This window comes from Lampetra planeri, chromosome 15 (assembly GCF_965212315.1).
Source record: "Lampetra planeri chromosome 15, kcLamPlan1.2.h2, whole genome shotgun sequence".
Lineage (NCBI taxonomy): Eukaryota > Metazoa > Chordata > Hyperoartia > Petromyzontiformes > Petromyzontidae > Lampetra > Lampetra planeri.
This window is the reverse complement of record NC_136121.1, coordinates 5,208,197-5,227,642: the sequence shown is the minus strand read 5'-3', so window position 1 is coordinate 5,227,642 and position 19,446 is coordinate 5,208,197. Positions and strand designations below refer to the sequence as shown.

At 51.4% G+C, this 19,446-nt stretch overlaps 1 protein-coding gene across 1 annotated transcript in view; it reads left to right on the top strand.

Annotated features, from left to right (window-relative positions):
* The window catches only part of SCFD2 (sec1 family domain containing 2), a 142,122-nt gene that overhangs the window by 82,097 nt on the left and 40,579 nt on the right, over positions 1–19,446 (top strand). The window lies entirely within an intron of this gene.

The window sequence follows — 19,446 nt, the reverse complement described above, 5'->3', positions numbered from 1 at the left end:
AGCACCTGAAGCTGATTTCACTCTTGGCGTAGCTATGCCCAGGCTGCCAGCTGTTCCTGTTTGAGGGAAGAGATTCCCCCACTTATTGGTTGATTGCTGCATACCCCACATTTCGATTTCTATTTTGTTGGCCTGAGCTGTGTGCGATGGCAAACATTGTAGCAAACTGATCCAACACAGTACTGCATTTCTCATAAAAACGTCAGATCTAAATCTTACAACTGGATGGAGGCCATCACCATTGCCAAGCAATTCATCAGTCGCCGGATTTCCACAGTCCTATGGCCATGTGATGATAAGCCACTTGGTTAAGCTATCATTTGTGGCCAGTTAACTTGTGAAATGTAGTTAATAGCTCAGTGGGCCTTACCCGGCAAAAATAACAAATTGTTTAGTTTTAGATTTAAAGCTTTCGTGACTGCAGGGATTCATATTCTTGGTTCTTTCGGTAAAGTCACATAGAAGGGAAATAATAAAATAATAAAAATAAAAAACAATAAAAATTCTCACGACGTTTCGACTGCAACGCAAGCAATCATCATCAGGTGTGAAATCCACAGCAAGAAAATAAATTATTGCAAGAAACGTCGTGAGAATTTTTATTATTTTATATTTTTATTATTTTATTATTTCCCTTCTACGTGACTTTACCGAAAGAACCAAGAATATGTTTAGTTTTAGTTTGTTTCTTGATTTATTCTTAGTGATTTTCTTACCTTCCCTATACTTTGTGCACTCCCGTCGTTTCTTTTCTGCATTGTTTGTTGCTGTAACTTTCTGGCCCGCTCCGCCTGGACATCTGTGAAAAAGAGCTTCATAGCTCATCGGATTTCTCCAAGATAAATCAAAGATCCTGAATCGGATTGGCCCTATCCAAAGGAACGATTACCCTTCACCCCTGACGCGCGATACTGCAATGGTCTTCAGGGTTCAGTGGCAACGTGTGTCGACTTTCGTACTTTTCGTGTTTTCCCCCTTCGCGAATTCCTCCCCTATTTTTGGTGTCAGAAAATTATCATCAGGCAGCTCGGGGCACGCACCTTGTTTTGCTGGAGTTCTCTGAGTTGGAAGCAGCAGCAGCAGCTGTGTTTACAACGTCGGCCGCACGTCTCCTCGTGCGTTCCCCGCCCCCCCCCCCCCGCGAACGGCATCACCGCCGCCGTGGGGTGAGAGAGAGAGAGACAGCGGCCGCTCGGTCGACTCGGAATGAAATTGAGCTTTGGAGCCCCGGGATCAAGCCCGCCGTGGATTAGGTTGCGTGCGTGCGCATCGAGGGTCGACTGGCGGTGAACGATTTGCGCGGGTGGCCTTCTTTGCCGGGTAGACTCCGACGCAAGTGGGCCACAGTCTCAGGAATTAAAGCAAAAAATTCATAATATATTGTGACGCTGCTTTAGGCGGTATTACACGAGCAGACACTGCAACAGCAAGAAGTTCAACGCGTCCGTCCATAATGCTGTGTGCGCCTTAAGAGGATATATTCTCCTATAGGTCACTGGGTCGTACTTAAAAAGCAGGGAGATAGGGAGGCTAACGAGACTCCATGAGTAGAATTTGACACGTTTAGTTTTAAGACACATTTATAGCATGGGCCCATGACATTTTGTGCATTCCTATGTTTCACTATTACTATAATGTTACTATTGTTCACTATTACTATCATATTACGATTATACCTCATAGAGGTTTTTCGGGTTAGATCAAGGACCGTGCATATTATTATCATTATCAGAGTTGCTTCTTTTTGTTTGTTTTTTTGACTACTTGTGTTGTGGTTATTGCAAACATGATGCCTTGAATAAAGGTGTCAGTTTTGTACCAGTTTAAAAGGGTAAAAACCTACTACTATAGATCGTGTAAATGTATAAATGTGTCATTAAAACCCACCACCACATGACTATTATTCACGATTATTACAACATTACTTTTCACTATTATAATATTACTTTTCACTATTATTATATTAACTTATAATTTTACTATCATGCACTATTATTCTATCATTATTCACTAATATTAGTAATCTCTGGCCTCTATATTTCTCTGCTATGCAGAAGGGCCATTTCCTGAAATGTCGCCCAATATAAAATTTGTTTCCTCTGTGTGTAACCGTGGTGTGTTATTGTGGTGTGTTACTGTATGTTACTGTGGTGTGTTACTGTGTGTTAATGTGATGTGTTACTGTGTGTTAATGTGGTGTGTTACTGTGTGTTAATGAGGTGTGTTACTGTGTTACTCTGTGACTTTGTGTTACTCTGTGTTATTGTGGTGTCACTATGTTACTGCCCTGTGTTACTGTGGTGTGTTACTGACAGTTTTTGCCATTTGAATCCTCTTGAGTGCCTCCCCTAGGTTGACTCGGCATGAAATGAGCTCGGTATAGCGGCGGCGGTGGCAGCGGCTGTCCCCCCCCCCCCTCGCTGTGCGCTGGGCCAAAAACATTTTTTTTTATAATTTTTCCATGAGCTACTGCCGGGAGGGATGCTTCCATGGCCATAAATCGGGGCCTGTTTGACCTTTTGTTTACTTCGTCCTCGAGACCTCGCATCCCTAAATGTCCCTCGCCATGCGCTCGCTAAAATAACAACTGCAATAGAAGAGGATGTAGTGCAGAGGAGTTCGTAAACGAGAAATTCTTCGAGCGTTTAAGATGAGACGTGCGATGAAGCGCCGTCGCTGTCGCCCGTGACTGATAGCACTGCCCTGATTAAGTGCGTTGAGCGGGACAGAGGCGCGATTCAACGGCTGCGGGCATTAATTGTGCTCGACAAAGCGTCCTGCGTTGCCCGTGCGGGTGTCTGGGGTTCGACTCCGCGCGGCTGTCATAGCTGGGGCTGCGATCGGAGGGCCTCGCTCGCGGTCGGAAGGGTTGTGGGTTTGGGTGAAAATCCTAGTCGGCGGTCGACTCGGCCCATCATCTCTTTGGGGTCGATAAAATTAGGTACCGCTTTGTGGATAGTGAGCAGTGATCGTCCCCTGGCCCAGTGACACCGATACGATTATACCGTGGTCTTTCCGAAACATCAGTTTGGCTGACATGCCAAACTGGAGTTTCGGTATAACTTATTATACAGAATTAGTTATTACATGCTACGTGCGCCTGATGATTGGTGAACTTGTGCTACCTGGCGTAAAGAGGATGGAGGATCGGAACTGCAGCCCCTTTGTTCCACAATCTGGTCCAGGATTCCACATCCACTCCTAGAGCAGGCTGCATCGCGCAGTCCTTCTGTGATCCGCGCATTAATTCGGAGGAGGTTGGCGAATTCGGCAAAACGCGGATTGGTTTTTGGCCCCGGATGGCTGGAGTATTACATTTTTTAAGTATCAATTAGACGCTGCAGAATTGCACTGAGACAGAGAGAGAGAGAGAGCTGAGCACATGGATCAGGCGAGCAATTCTCACGAGGCGCATCACAGTAAGCGGGCTAAGGGCGTTGACGCTTGACTAGCAGGGGACGAGGGGGGCAATGGAATAGCAGGCAAAGGAGGGAGCACGCCCACGAGGACAGCCACTGCGGAGGTGGAGCGACGAGGTCGGCTCTCGTGCAAGAGACAGACGGATTGTGGCATTGAAAGGACCGTGACGGGTGGCGACGGCGTGGGCAGCGGGCCTTCACCAAGCAGTGGATCGCTCGTGGCTCACGATAATGGTGGCACATTGTCCCCCCGTCGCCGCACATTCTAAAACTATTTAAACAATTTTTTATTGCACCAGGTAAGGCCCACTGAGCTATTTCGCTCTTTTTCAGAAGTGGCCTGGCCACAATTTATAGCTCAACGAAGTGGCTCATCACGTGGGAATTTATAGCAGCCAAATACTCTTAAAAGCGTGATGTTGATTCTAAATGTGGAGGGTAAAAAACGGAGGACCTGGATAAAAATCCACGCGACCACGTGGTAGAGAAAACACGCATACACCAAATATACAGGCATCGCCAGGGTCGGGATCCAACCCACGATCTCCTGCCTACCAGGCGAGGGAGATAACATCTCCGCCCCCCGCCCCTCCCCACGGCGAAGCCCCAATGATCCATCTTTTCACTCATGCACGGAACCTCACGCGCAGAAGCGTCGGAAACCGCGTTGACTTCCGTTGTGTGCCGCTCGGACGACCCCGCGGAGCGTGCCCGCCTGTGTGTTTACTCGTCAGCCCCGCTGCACCCGCGCCGCCGTGTTTGAGAAAAGCGTCTGCGGGCCGTCCCGTGCGTGTAGCCTCCGGCGTCCCCGTGGCAACGCCGCGGTGTTATCCGGTGTGCGCGTGCGATATTTACGCTGCTCCCTGCGCCTCTCCGCGCTGCTGTGGTTTTTGTTACGGCCGGGCGTTTTTTTTTCCTCTTCAGTCGTCAGGGACACGCTGCTGACAAACGCGCGCACGCACGCACCGCCCCTCGTGGCGATCCGCTGCTGGAAGAGGGCCTCCCAGGAACCCCCCGTGTGGGTCCCTGGGGTCGCTTGACCATATTTCGCCACGCTTTTGTCAGAGCGGGTTAATGCAGGTAGGGAGCATGGGCATATGCTGTGCAACTGTTAGTTGTGCTGCGCTGTCCTCTGCTGCCAACCGATTAGCACGGTTGGCTTCGTACGGTCCGAAAGAAGTTCAACATACGTGTACATACACAACGTTTCGGCAGCAGCAGCAGCCTATGCCACCTGTTATGCATGGCGTTTGCCCGTACAAACGCTAGCCACGGTCCTGCTTAGCTTCTGAGATCTGAAGGGATGCTTTCTGGGTGATTTATTCACAAGCACCGATATGTGTGAGAGATGCACCGATTTGGCCAGGTGACTCGCCCCGAGTACCCGACAGTGCCCCAGTAGCAGTACCCTTGTATACACGCTGTACACCGTCATCGTCATCGCTCAATCCACTGCTGGATGAATCTGCCGTCATCTCTCGCAGTGCTGCGACGCGACAACCCGCCCGCCTCCGCCCCGCACACGAGGTGGCTCCGTGGAGCCGTTCCCTTCCCCGACCGCCGCTCCATCTCGAATCGCCGGCCACCGTCCCTCCCAGCGGCGCGTCCTGCCCTGGCCCGGTCACTCGGTGTCTTGAACCAGCGTGCATTCGTTTTTTAAAATCCAGATTTAAAACTCGTATCTCTCGAACGGCTTTTTGTGTTTTGTTTGCTGTCCTTCCCCCGGCACCTCCGATTAGCGCGGTTGGTGACCAGAGATGGTGGTACAGCAGTGGATTTTCAAGTCTGTCTGTGTGGAGTTGGAAAGTTCTCTACTGGTATGCGTTTGTGTGATAAACTTAGCCAACCGTACTAATCGGATGTGCGGAGGAAGGACAACACACTTAAACACAAGAAGCATTTCTTAAGAAATTAGTTTTCAATCTATACTTAAAAGTGCACAGCTCCAGTAGTTTCCTAAATTTTGGAAGGAAGATTGTTCCAGACGGCCGCAGAAGGCTACGTACGGTACGAAAGAAGTACGTACGTTCCTCTTTCTGTTTCTCAGTAGAATTTCAGGCGTGCATTTCTCTCTTTGCTTCTTTGTGCACTTTCCACCTGTTGTCCCCGTGCATACAAAAAGACAAAGATCCCCCGTGCATAGCCTTAACAAACTGTTGAATTCAAGTTGTCTTGTAGTTGTATTGATTCAAGCAAGCCTGACGCTGCTGATGAGACACCCTTGTGTTGAACCGGGCCAGAGTTTTGCTTGTGCCGAGTCAATGCTGCTCAATTTACGCACACTCCCAGAAGGCCGTGGGGCCAGTGGGTCGCGTAAAAGTGCGGAGAGGCAGATATATGTCGGAGACATAATGTCAGCTTATCGATTTCGTAAAATAAAAAATAAATGTTTTTTTTAGGGTCTTGAATTGGACTGTAACAGTGGGACACTGCAATTCATTGAATCACTTATTGGGGGGGGGGGGGCGGCCAGGGTTAGGGTGGATTGTTCCACCTCACAAAATGAACCCGCGTATTTATAACAAGGACACGTGCACATTCTCACGTACAGGTCACACACCACGAGCGCTGCAGTGAGTCAGCCTTGTCCGCTCATTAGGAGGTGCCGTCGGCTCTTAAAGCCGCGCCGGTATTAACTTGACCTCCCGCTCGGATATATCTGTGAGGAATCATCCTTCTCCTCCCGGCCGCCGCCACGCTAAATCACGCCGCTCAATTCCGGCAGCGTTGCAAAGCCCCATAGGCGGAGACCGCGGCGGCCTCGCGCGTTGACGGTCGCGAGATGACACCGCCAAGATGGCCGCCAAGATGGCCGCCACGTTGTATGGTCAAGCAATCCCCATTAGACCTGAACCAGCCCTGGGCGCACCCCCTTGACCAAACCCGCCGCGACGGGCGCGGTGAAGTATGGTCAACCCCCCCCCCCCCCCACCACCCAGCAGTGGATTGACAATGGACAGGAACATATGATGAAGTATGCCAGCTACACAGCGAGTCACTCTGCCTGTGACCTCTCCCCCCAGGTGCTCCAAATGACGTGGCCATTTTTCAGTTGCCAAGATTTATTCCCGACCTCCGTTAAAGCGTGGGTGTCTGCAGATAAATTATTTTTATTTTACGCCCCCTCCCCTGGGGGGGGGGGGGGTGGTGGGGGTGGTGGTGGGAAACATTATTTCAAATTTGCTGACAGAATTCCTGACTTGGATCTCGGGAAGCATTTCCAGAAGGCTTTGTAATAATCAATTGCCTGCGGGAATTGTGAAATCAGCAGGAACACGCAACGTCGTTAATTTTATCGCGGGGTACTGCCCGGCTATTTTTTTGCCGTTTACTTGAATCGGCGAAATGTTTTTTTTTTCAGTCTTATTTTATATATATATAGAGCGCCTTAGCTCTATAAGGTGCTCAACGTAGTTGAACAAAGCGGTGACAGAAACAGAGATTCAGACGGCAGGGGCGGCGCAAGGGTTTGGGGAATGAGTGACCGTAACAGAGGTCACACGGTGGTGGTGGGGTGGGGTCACGAAAGGGCTATAGGGGAGGGAAGGGAAAGGAGTGGAGGGGCGAGGGGAGGGAAGAGGAAGGGGCAATGGAAGAGAGGTGAAGGAAGTTGGTCCTCCGACAACAGCAACGAGCGCTGTTCGTTTCACACAAAGCAGAACTCATTTTACTACGCCCAGAGGGATGACAACGATGATGACAGTGATGATGATGATGATTATACAAGCCGAGTCAACCACCAACTGGGATTTGAGCTCTCAACCTTCCCGTCGTGAGAGTTTGGGCACTGTGCTACAGCCAGGTTACAACAACAAGATAACACGCAGGGTGATCACACCGATGAGTCACGTGAGACCGTGAATCACGATCTCACCGCTTGGGGGAAAAAAAATCGTGCATATGAACTGTTTTTTTGCGTGCGTTTGTCCTCTGATGTATTTAATTGGTGCATATTGAAGCTGATGGATAGCAGCTGTCACGGGATGGGGAAAACAACATTTGCATATTTGCGAATAATCCTGTTAGCTTCGATTTGCGTCTCCCAGTTTCTGGGCGAACCCTATAAATCCACACGGGCAGCTTTCAATCGGGCAAGTCTCTGGTCGCGACGCACCTCGCCGCGGAAGTTTTGTTCGCGTTGGCCCGTCTCTCCGAGACGTTGCCGTGGCCCCGCCGACTTGGCACCGAGACTAAATGGCGGACGGGGCTGCTAAAGTGGAACGGGGCGGAGAGACCGATATTCAACGTCCCCTCGCCAAGATTAAAGCCGCAGCGCCGAGCTAACGGGATCCCGGCAAACGGAGCGCAGCGGCATAAATCTCGCGGCTTTAGCTGCGGCGCCTGCTTTGAGTTTGGACGTTGGACGTCGCCGATCGGCTTCGGTGCCGGCACCACAGCGCAGCCGGCACTTCCTGCCCACAAGCCCGAGTCAGCTGCGAAGGGGGGTGGGGGTGGACATGTGAATGTGCACGAGCTGTAGAACCCGGCGACCCGAGTACGATTCCCGCTTACGGCCACCAACACCACAGTGACGATTCTAGATTTGAAGCTTTCGTGACTGCAAGGATTCATACTCTTAGGTTTTTTCGGTAAAGTCACGTAGGTAAAAAATAAAATAAAAGATTACCACAGTGACGATTATCTGAACTGGTCCTGGGCCTCCCCTAGGTGGACTGAGCCTCAAATGAATACCTGGTATGGAGTGTAAACATCACCACTGGGGAGACAAAGGCGGCCGGGCGTGGTGTTGGCCACCCACCCGCCCCTCGTGTGCCGTGCCGGTCTTCATAGGTGCTCGCTAACAGCACTTGCCCCAACAGTCTGTTCAGGCTATACGGGGGATCTTTGTCTTTGTCTGATCGTGGCCGGAGGTGATGTCCGCACGCTCGGGCGAGCGTTGAGCCATCGATTCGGCCTTGCCGGGCCGGTGGCTCCGCACGCTCTGCGATCCACGCGTTTACGAGGAGAGGTTTGTGAAACTGTCGCCTCGGCTTTCGTAGGTGGTCGAGAAGTGGTGCAGTACAGCACGTGGGTTCGTGAATCCGTCTGAGCAGAGTTTCGGAGGTTGTCCCTTCGTATGCTTGGTGGGTTTCCTCCGGGCACGCTGGGTTTTCTCCTGCATGCGAAGTATGAAACGCGACGAAGGAATTGGGCCACACACCCCAACAGAGCACCGTCTTTGACTCGAGTCTTGAGACCACCAATGTAGACTTATCACCAATGTTGGGCGCCACGATGGCGAGATGTTAACTACCTCGCCTGGTATGCAGGAGGTGGTGATTTTGATCCCGACCCTGACGTCTGCTGTAGATGTGGAGTTTGCGGTGTCTCTCTTTCTCCCAGTGGTCGTCGCTTGGATTTTTCTCCAAGTCCTCTGGTTTTTGCCTCCACGTTTATAATCAACATCACGCGTTTAGAGTATTTGGCTGTGGTACATTTCCACACGATGATAAGCCACTTCGTTGAGCTATCATATGTGGCCAGGTCGCTTCTGAAAAAGAGCTTTCTAGCTTAGTTGGCCTTACCTGGTAAAATAAAAAATAGTTTGTAGTTTTTTTTAAATACTTTAAAATAGTTTATTACGTTCCGAAATGGCCCCAGAAAGGCATCTAATCCACACTCGGATTAGAAGACAAACCTTTGATATTCGCTGCCAGGAGTGTTCGTCACCTGGCAATGAAACCAAACATCAGAATCAGCATCTGTATTTATCCTGGAGGAATCCGATGAGCTATGAAGCTCAGGGGTCAGTAAGTTACACAAATAATACAAAAACACGATAGCAGTGCAAAGTATAGGAGAGGTAAACAGATCACAAAAAATGAATCAATAAAAGTATATAAAGTATACGAGTACAAGTAAAGTACTTGTCCGCAGTGCTGGAATTTTACACGTAAAATGCAAACGCCCACACAAGCGATTCGATTGATCAATCCGAACATGGTAAACCTATCCCTATCGTCTCTGTACGAGGTGGAAGAGCTGCCTCTGTTTGCATGCTAATGTAAGTCACGATGGGTCCTATTACAGCCGCGAGCGGAGCGCTGCGAGCATTGCTGCGTGAAAAAAAAGCACGTGATGTTTAGCCATCACTCGAGGCATTTTTGAGAAATAAAAAAAATCCCCATCTTGCATGAGCTCTGTTGTGCTGCTTTCTCTTGGCCCACTGAGCCCCCAGGCATTTCCGTTGAATCCCAAGAACCCGAGGAGCATTCCTTCCCCCCCCCCGCCCCCCTCCCCCCCGTGAATAAGGACAGCCTCGCAACGGCGCGCGGTGTCGCGCCCACAGACGCTCGTAATTCCTTCAACTCCACGACGCGTGCCGCTGCGTTCTCTGTTGCCGCTGTTTCACTTTCATGCAGCCGTGCGTCCGACACGTGCGGCGGGCATCTCGCGCGCGCGTGCGTAACGCGCGCGCGTGCGTCGCCACGCGCGCGCGTTACGAACGCGCGCGGATGTTTGACGCGCGGGCGGGCACATGCCTTGCGGCCAAGAGCGGCATGTAATTAACCCTTTATCTGTTCCGGGACAGAGGCAAGTCGCAGGGTGGGTGTCCCGCTCACCACTGAATCTCGCAACGCGCAAGCGGACCCGGCGTTAAGTTTATTTCGGAAGGCGCAGCAGCGCCGCTGTTGTTAAAGACATTGCTACTCACCGCGGAGAAGTGCAGCGACGCGACTGCACTCCGTGATAGCCGGCGGCAAGCTGTGCCACGCGCCCTCCCACATGGCCTTGCGGGAGCCTGGGTGCATCTTCCGACCTGAAGACTTACCGCTAAAGTTATTTTAGTTTTTCTGTTCCCATAAGCTACAAGGACGTCGCCAGCACGCGAAAGGGTTAATGATGGGGCTGCAGCGACTTGCTCATCGATCGGCTCGGATGGATTCCTACGCGAGGCACCACACGCATGGAATCGTGAATTAGATTGAGAAGAGGAATAGGCTTTAGCCTGTCCGCCAATGATGCAGGAGATGCTGAGATGTTCAAACACCAAATAGACCCAAGCCTATTGCGAGGCGTCGAGTTTGCATTTGTACTGCATTGCGTGTGTCCCCGTATGCGCTGCTTGTATAGTTTTGTTCGGTGCATTTGCCCAACTGTAACCCCGAGCACAAAAATTGCGCGGAATTTGCATAAACCATACATAATGTATTCTTTAGGCGCTCGGTTCGACGTGCGTGTGATGAGCGCTAGAATACATTTAGAATGAAAATACCATTAGATGCACGGTGCGTACATCATGCGGATAGAGCGACGTTGCGCAATGCACGCGCGAGTAGTGCGGAGCAACGGGTGTGCAGGCGGTGCGCCTGCACCGAGGCCCACGGGCCGGAGGGGCAAAGGGCGCCGGGCTGCAAGGAGTCGAGAGGTCCAGGGACCATGCCACCCGCAGTCGTGCCACCGGCACACTAAAGTCAAAGATTCCCCGGTGTTGCCTTAACGGACTGTTGGGGGCAAGTGCTGTTAGCGAGCAGCAACTAACGAAGGCCGGTACTGTGGCTGGCGCACGAGGGGGTGGGTGGCCAACACCACGCCCGCCTGGCCACCTTTGTCTTCCCCGCTCACACACCGCACACCTCCGATTACCACGGCTGGCAATGTACGGTACGTTCACGCAACGCACACGCAGCGCGCACACAACCCGCACGCACCAACGAAGCGGGAAATCTCGTGGAGGCACTCGCTGCGACTGCCACGCGACCTTGGCCGACTCGCGCGACGAGTAAACGCGAAGCTGTCCGACGGTTTTTTTTCCCCCACCAGATAAAATATTCCGCGACTACCTTCCTTATACGAGCGCTTAGTAGTTTGTTTACTTTCTGAATGTTTGCTCTGGTCCAGCCGGCTTTCTGGAATCGCTGGCCCCTTTGCAGGGTGGAAGGGGGGGGCATTGTTGGACACGGATGTAAATAAATACATTAATAAAAATGAGCCGATTCTTTCGGGGAGCCTCTCTGCTCCGGGGCGGCGGGGGGGGGGTGAACCTTAGGCAACACGACGGCTGCGTTTGCAGCCAGAAGCACGTGAGACCCCTTCCCCGCGAAGCAATGAACACACCGGAACAGCATGGCCCAGGCAACTCGAAGGGGTGCGCCGGCTGAGGGAGAGACCCCTCGTGCAACCGGTCCACTTGCTTCTTAACCCTGCAGAAGTTGGTTCTTTGCGGGGATGCGAGGACTTTGATTTCATGACCGTGAAACGGCCAATTAAGAGCGGGTGATGTAAGAGCTGTCAGCCAACGGTTGGAGTCAAGGTCCAGCTCAAAGTGTGTCCCTGCTTGACGGAGCATCGGAGGGAACTCATCTCCACGTGCAGCTCTGAAAGAAAGCGGTGGACACTTCCCTCCACCGGCCAGGTTCATCATCCTCTCCGTACAACGGTTGCCGTTGATCTCGGTGATTTTAGCGACTGCTTGACGCTGCGTCGCGATGACACTCCGTTGACAAATCCGAGAAAGGACCCGAGGTGGCCTCCAACGGCCATAAAACCTAGGCACGCGTATCACAACGGGGCCTTCCTATCGCCCTGATCAGGCAAAGCGTGGCGGGTCCACGGAAAAGTCCTCTGTCTGACTCGAGGAGTTTATGGAGGGAGGGAGGGAGGGCAACAGCTCCAGCCATCCTCGCACAGTCCCTGCATCCACTCTCAGGCACCGGGAGAAGAAGAAAAAAAACATTACAATAATAGGACACAAGCCCTGCGCGTTCGGGCCCAGTGCCAAACATCTGGAGCTGCTTACACATGGGCCCAGTGTAGGAAACGCGATAAAAGGCAAGCAAATATATCTTTTTCACGTCAAAACACGGCAAGAGAGCGGCGTCCGATTGTGCTCTTTCATTATTATTATTATTGTTTAACATGTGCCCCTTTATTGTGGGCAAAAGTGCAAATGCTCATGCGGCGTGTGCTGCGTCGAAGATTTGCGCGTGCTCGAGTGGCCTGGCTTTGAAAGGGGCGGTCGCCCTCTCGTTTTGTAGAGCCATTGTTTACTTGTTTGGGCCGATACTCTCAAATATTACAAAAATGGTTTCGGTTGTATTTTATTAAAGGTCAGACGGTGAGTGGAGCGGCGATGCGGTTGTTGGTGCACTGCACCTGCGAACCCGGCGATCCGATCCGATTCCCGGGCACGGCTTCTATCGGCGGCCAGCAATATCGGAAGCGTTTCTGGCCCAGCCTGTTGCCGCCGCTGCTGCTGCTACTGCTGCCGCTGCCGCTGCCGCTGCTGCTGCTACTGCCGCTGCCGCTGCTGCTGCTACTGCTGCTGCTGCTGCCACTGCTGCTGCTGCCGCTACCACTGCTGCTGCTGCCACTACCGCTGCTGCTGCTGCCGCCGCTGCTGCCACTGCTACCGCTGCTGCTGCTGCCACTACCGCTGCTGCTGCTGCCGCCGCTGCTGCCACTGCTACCGCTGCTGCTACCGCTGCTGCTGCTGCTGCCCACAGCGGCCAGCGTCTTCGCGCGAGCGACGGGCCGAGCGGTGCGTGTGCCGTGACCCCCGCGCGCTCCTCGACTTGTGCCGTGTGGGCACGCGCCGTCGTTTGCCCGTTCAAGCGTAGCTAGATTTGAGTGTGTGGGGGTGGGGGGTCAGCCCCTATCTCAGTTGGCGGCCCGCTGTTTCGGTCACGGGGGCTATTTGACCATACTTTACCACGCTGGTCAGTGCGGTTTGGTGAAGGCGGTGGGGAAGCTGTGGTGGTGGGGGGGGTGGTCGTAAGAGTACAGTACAACGATGGAGTTTTCCGCAACGCCCTATGCCGCTGTTGCCCACCGGCGCCTTTTTGCGTGAGTGGCGCTGTGCGCGTCCTGTGATCAGCGCCGTGTGGGCACCCCGCGCGAGGTCACGTCAACCGTGCCCCCCCCCACCTCAGCCCCCCACCGCAGGAGCCCGAGCCGCTGCCGGTGAGAGTGCGGGTGAGTTATGAAGGCTGCTACGAAGCCTTCCGCTCCGGTTCACGGCCGGCCGGCGAGGTTTATGTGACTGGAGGTTAGTTTGTAAATTCTGCGCCCCCCTTTAAAAAAAAAAGCGCTCATCGTCTGTTTAGTGGCTTTAAAAACCCCTGGCTTTCCTGCTCGTTGTCTGCCATTGTAAACTTCCTGTGCGTTATCAGCCACGTCTACTCTTGCTGTAACACATCTTGCCTCCCCCACTCGCTCAATGCCAGGCAAACTTGTCAGCCTCATATAAATGAGGGGTCCCCTTAATGTATCTGTATTTGTTAATATATTCCTCGGGACACTTTTATATTTTTAAGTGCACATCTGGCGCGCAGGGTGTCTGCCATTTTTTCGCCGGCCGGTTTTAATGCTCCCCCCATTCCCCGTATCAACTCTTGAATAACATTTTGCCTCCCTCCCGCCACCTGGTTTCAATTCACAGCAACGAGTTTTGATTGCAGCGTGCATCCTTTCAAGCACTTAACCCCTTCAACCCATAGTCCCCGCTCACAACAATCCTGTGCACCGACAGTGCCCCGACTTTGGTGACGCAAGACATTTTTTTGCTGTTGTCGTTGAAGTCAGCCCTTGACCTAGACTTTTTTAAATGTATTTATTTTGTGCGGCTTCGATGGCTTTTGAGTGCCGCCGTGTTTTTTTTTTGGTACAGCAACACCCCGATTTACGTCTTACCCCCCCCCTTCCCTCTTTTTACGCCGTTTCGCAAAATACGTCGTCACTTTCTCATTAACACCGCCAACCGATTAGCGTCGTCTCGAGCCCCGTGCTTGCGTTGCCGCCAGCATCGTAGTCGTCCCATCCTGTCTCGTTATCCGTCGCTTCTCAGCCTTCGCCTCTACCCACCCACCCACCCACTACTACTACTACCCCGTAGAGTCGCTTCGAGTTTACGTCGCTTAGATATTCGTCGTCACACCTTGCGGGAACGCATCCCCCGACGTACACGGGGGGGGGGGGGGGGTATTTGCTGTAATTGTCGGGCGAGGCTTCGTCCGTGGCTGCTGTCGAGACCCCCGGCCTCGTCACGTGAACTTTCGCGGCCTCCTCACGCGGAGGTGTGCTGAAGGTCGCGGAGGCGAAGCGGGGTCAACGCGAGGCTCATTCTGTTCGCTGACTGCGCGTTGGGCGACGGAGAACAGCTGGTCACGTCTTCCGACGAGCTGTAATTGGAACGTGAAATGACGTGCGCCTTTCATGTAGACATCAATTGTTGGCTGTAGTAGATAGATGCATTTCACCAAATCACCCGGAATGTGCTCGGTCTCATCAAATCTCGAAAGCTAAGCAGCCGAGAGCCTGGATAGGGCTCGGATGGGCGACCACCATCATGCAGAGCAGGCGCAGCAGGTGAGGGCGGTGCAGCTACAGCTACGGTTGTACTGTACTTGCTGCAGCGTCGATGCTAACCTGACTTCAGCGCCCCATGCTTGTCTGCGTGCTGAAGTACGGTCAAATATATCCCACAAAATGCACGTTATGGGGAAGCCAGCGTCTAGCAGTGGAATGACAAGCGGGCTGTACAGCAGGTACTCTGTGTGTAAACGCCTGTTGAGTGCTGGAGTTTGTGGGTATTTTCTTGGCATTGGGATGCTTTTTGCCAATACAATAATATTTTTTCTCAGCCATGGAATGAAACCGAAGAGCCCAGAGGAACCCCACGCAGAACAGGGGTAAAGAGAGAGAGTGAGAGAGAACGTACAAACTCCACGCAGAGAGGCGTTCCGAGTCATGGATCGAACCCAGGCCCTTCTTGCTGTGAGGCGGCACCACGAGTGTGGTTCCTCACACTCTGCCGCCCAGCGTTGTACAACGGGTGAATAGCATTCAGGAGCACTCTTGTGACGCGCGAGAATGGCAACCGCGCTTCGTCTACTTGTTAAACTCTTCAGTTTATTCGCGAAGCTTCGAAACACATATCGTACAGGCCGGGACACACACCAGCTAGATACGTGCGCAGGGTCAGTAATGTACGCGTGTTGAACTTTTTTCGCGCCGTACGTAGCCAAGCACGCCAATCGGCTCAGAGACACGCGCCTCCTTCACAACGGGGTCCCTCCTCGAACGAAGTTTTTGCCGTGATGGCTCCAGCTTCGTAACAACAACAACAACAACACAAATCCGCACGCAGTCAAAGAGAGATCGGGGCCCGGGTTGTAAACACTGCCTCTGGTGAGGACAGTCTGAGGCTGCCTCCTTGTAAAAAATGATAATAATTTGACCCGCAACGAGAGAGATTTTTTTCATTATTTTGCGGAGGCATGCTCACCGCAGAGGGAGCGGAGCAATGGCCTTCCTTCAGGCGCACATCTGGCCTCTGGCACTTTGCTTTGAGCGTATATCTCTCTCTCTCTGCGGTTATGTGAATTGAACACCGCTGTGTCAGTTTCCTGTTGTTTTTTTTTCTCTCTCCCTCCCCCTCCATACGAAAGTTTCGTCCTGCGATGAGATTCATCGCCCGCGCGTAAACAGCCGTGCGGAACATTTTCCTTTCTGCGTCTTTCCCCTTTGGCCAAAGTAACACCTTCATGGCGAAGGGTACTCCCCAAAACGGCTGTGGCGCCCGTGGCGATACAGGGAGCGCTCGCAGACGCGAGTTCCAATTCCTGCTCGGGGGTGGGTCAACTCATCCCCACCGTTCCTCCGGTGTTGATTTCAAATAGGAACCATTTCGTGGGGAGTCGGCGCTGCTTGTCCTGCGGTGAATGTTGAGCTCCACCATTGGTCCAGAGTTCTAAACAGAAAGGAGCAACGCCCCAATGTTAGTTCGAGCCGCTGCACGATTTGACTTTTGGCTGCGCTACTTGACCTTACTGGTTGCGTCTCTCAAAACTCTAAATGAGAGGTCAACGTCTTGTAAAAAAAAAATGTTGTTTGTGTTAGCCGGGTGGATCAGAAGTCAGAGGTCCTTGAGTGCTGAGCTGGTACTGCTTGAGATCCTGCGTCCGAAGCCAGGCTTCTGTCACCCATGGTTATTATTAAAGTGGTCTCCGAGGGCTGTACATATATATATAAAAAAAACGGTCAAGTTAAGTTTGGTTCCACACTCTACTTGGGCAAATTCCATCTCCGAGAATTAACATATCGGCTTAGCTCCCCCACGTGCTGAGAGTTTCTCCAGTTCCTGAAGAAGCGCTCCGCACGTGGGAGCGAAACGTCGGACATGCCGCCAAGAAACACGCAACGCGGACCTGTGACAGCACGCCGGAGAGGAAACGGCGATTGTGATTAGTTCACCTTTCCTATACTTTGCACTCTTATCGTGTTTTTTAAATTGTTTATTGTTGTGATGTTCTGACCCACCCCTACTGGACATATGTGAAAAATAGGTTTATAGCTCATTGGATTCCGCCAGCATTAAGAAATATTCCGATTCAGATTCTTGTGTCGGAGCGCCGACCCGGCACGAAGGGGGTTTCACCGTCAACGATTTTTTATTTTACCAGGTAAGGCCCCACTGAGCTGTTATAGCTCTCTTTTTAGAGGCGACCTGGCCACAAATGATAGCTCAACGAAGTGGCTTATCACGTGGAAATTCATAGTAGCCAAATGTTTCTAAATGTGGGAAAACCGCCCGAAAATACACAGTAGGCGTCAGGATCGGGATTGAATTTATGACCTCCTGCGTACCAGGCGAGGTCGTTAACATCTAGCCACCGTGATGATGATGAGAGAGAGAGACGCAAACTTCAAATATACAGCAGGCTTTAGGATCGGGATCGAATCCACGACCTGCACACCAGGCGAGGTCGTTAACATATCCTAGCCACCGTAGCTTGGCCTCAGCCAAGTCTCCAGTAGCAATTCAGAGAAACGGCGGCGTAAGTTTGGGTTACAACTTCATTCTGTTTGACCCAGCCTCGGGAGGGAAGAGGCGCGTGTACAACTGTTTTACGGCACGGCTAAAAAGTGCCACGTTTTACGTGCTGCAAGGTAGACTTTTAAATATTGTATGTTACAGCCTATTAAGCCACTGATTTTATAAAGCAGGACTCTGCACGAGATTAATCAGTCGTACCTTTATACCCTCATCCACTCCCTGCACCCTTAACGAAGCTCAATTTCATCCATCTGAGAGAGAGTGTGTGTGTGTGAGTTACACAGGCCTCGTCATTATGCCCTGCATACAGCTTTAGCAATCGCAAGGGGCTGTCACCGCTGGCTCTGTTATTGCAGATCAAAACCAATCAGCTGTGCGAGCTGCAATAAGCGAGGCACTCTGCCAACAGTCTCTTGTTAAAATATATAACGTACACAAAAGTAATGAATTCCATGCACAGGTCGTCTTATAAGCGTGGCAGGGTGTTGGCGCGGTGGTATTGACACTCGCGCCTCACAGCAAGGAAGGGCCTGGGTTCAACACCCGAGTGTGCGAGTGTGTTCGTGAGCGAGTGTGAGTATGTAGAGTTGTACGCCTTTTGGCGTCATCTGGTCCAACACCAATGGAGACTAGGCTCTAAGAAAAGCTAATTCTAGATTTGAAGCTTTCGTGACTGCAAGGAATCATATTCTTAGGTTTTTTCGGTAAAGTCACGTAGGTAAAAAATGAAAATTAATGAAAATAAAATAAAATAAAACAAAAATCACGACGTTTCGGAGGCAACACAAGTCTCCGTCATCAGGTGGGACCGTCACAGCCGAATTAGCTGCATCAAGAGATGACGGAGACTTGTGTTGCCTCCGAAACGTCGTGATTTTTGTTTTATTTTATTTTATTTTCATTTATTTTGATGTTTTACCTATGTGACTTTACCGAAAAAACCTAAGAATATCTAAGAAAAGCTGTCTCGGGTGTGGACCAATCAACTTCAAGGACAGTGCACATTATCAGAGTTATGTCTTTTGTTTGTATTATGACTGCAGGTATTGCGGTCTATGCAAACATGACTCCTTGTAAAAAGGTGTCAGTTTTGTTGCCAGATAGAAGGGTAAAAAAACAATTATTGTATAAAGGTGTCAGTTTTTTGTACCAGTTGAATGGGTAAAAACCTATTACTATATGTAGAATGTGTGTGTTCTCCCCTTGTTTTGCAGAGTGTTTGAGTGTGTGAGCAAGTGTGTAGAGTTTGTATGCCCTCCCCTTCTTCTGCGTGGATTTCTTCTGGATTCTCCGGTTTCCTCCCCATAGCTAAAATAACCGGGATTGGCCAAACATCGCGATGCTGAAAAATGTCCCTGCAAATGACTCGGTTGAGATGGCACAGAGCAACAGCAGCAGCAGCAGCAACATCACCCCCTTGCCCCCTGCTGCGAAAAACTTGGCAGGACCCTCTTGAAGAGGAGTCTTCAGACTCTACGAAGCTTTGCTGGGTTAACAAATGTAATCTTAATAATTACAAGTGGGTTTTGTGCCGAGTTGAACTTTGCACTAAAATGTAAGAAATTATTTTAAGGGGATTAAAAAATAATCTTCTAGGTATTATTTCCTACTTACTATTTCCCGTGCGATTCGTTGTGCACGGCTGCGCTCTATTTTGCGCGCGGTTGCGATTTGCTCTGCCCGGTCGGCGTTAACCGCGGTGGTCGTGACGGATTTCTTCCCTCACTCCTGTTCGTCCGTGCCCCCCCTCCCTTCCGTACCGTTCCCGCTCTGCTGTGGTGCGCACTGATGCCCGCTTTGTTGAGGGCGATATTGATCGATGATTGATTGTGCCTGGATGTGTAGGCTTTACCCTTTCCAGCAATGATGCAGCAGGTGTTAAGATGTCCAAACACCAAGCAGACACCTATTGCAAGGCATCATCGAGTTTGCATTAATCACACGTGCTTGTGCTAAAATGTGCAAAACAAAACATGCTTCCATTAACGTGTGCGTCATTCATAAAGCTGATTGGTCTGCACCAGAGATAGCCTCCATTTTATGTCGAGAGAACGCCAATAGCTCGGGTTGAGCAGTTATATCAGATCAAATCGCGATCATTAATAAGTCAACAACAACCGCCATTCGTCACTAAGTGGCGGTGACGTCACCACGACGCTTGTGCCAAGTTGTGTGCACATTAAGGTCACGTGAAGTGTCGAACGCCCTCTGGCAGGAGGTCACGGGGACAGACCCAGGTGCCGTGGGTGA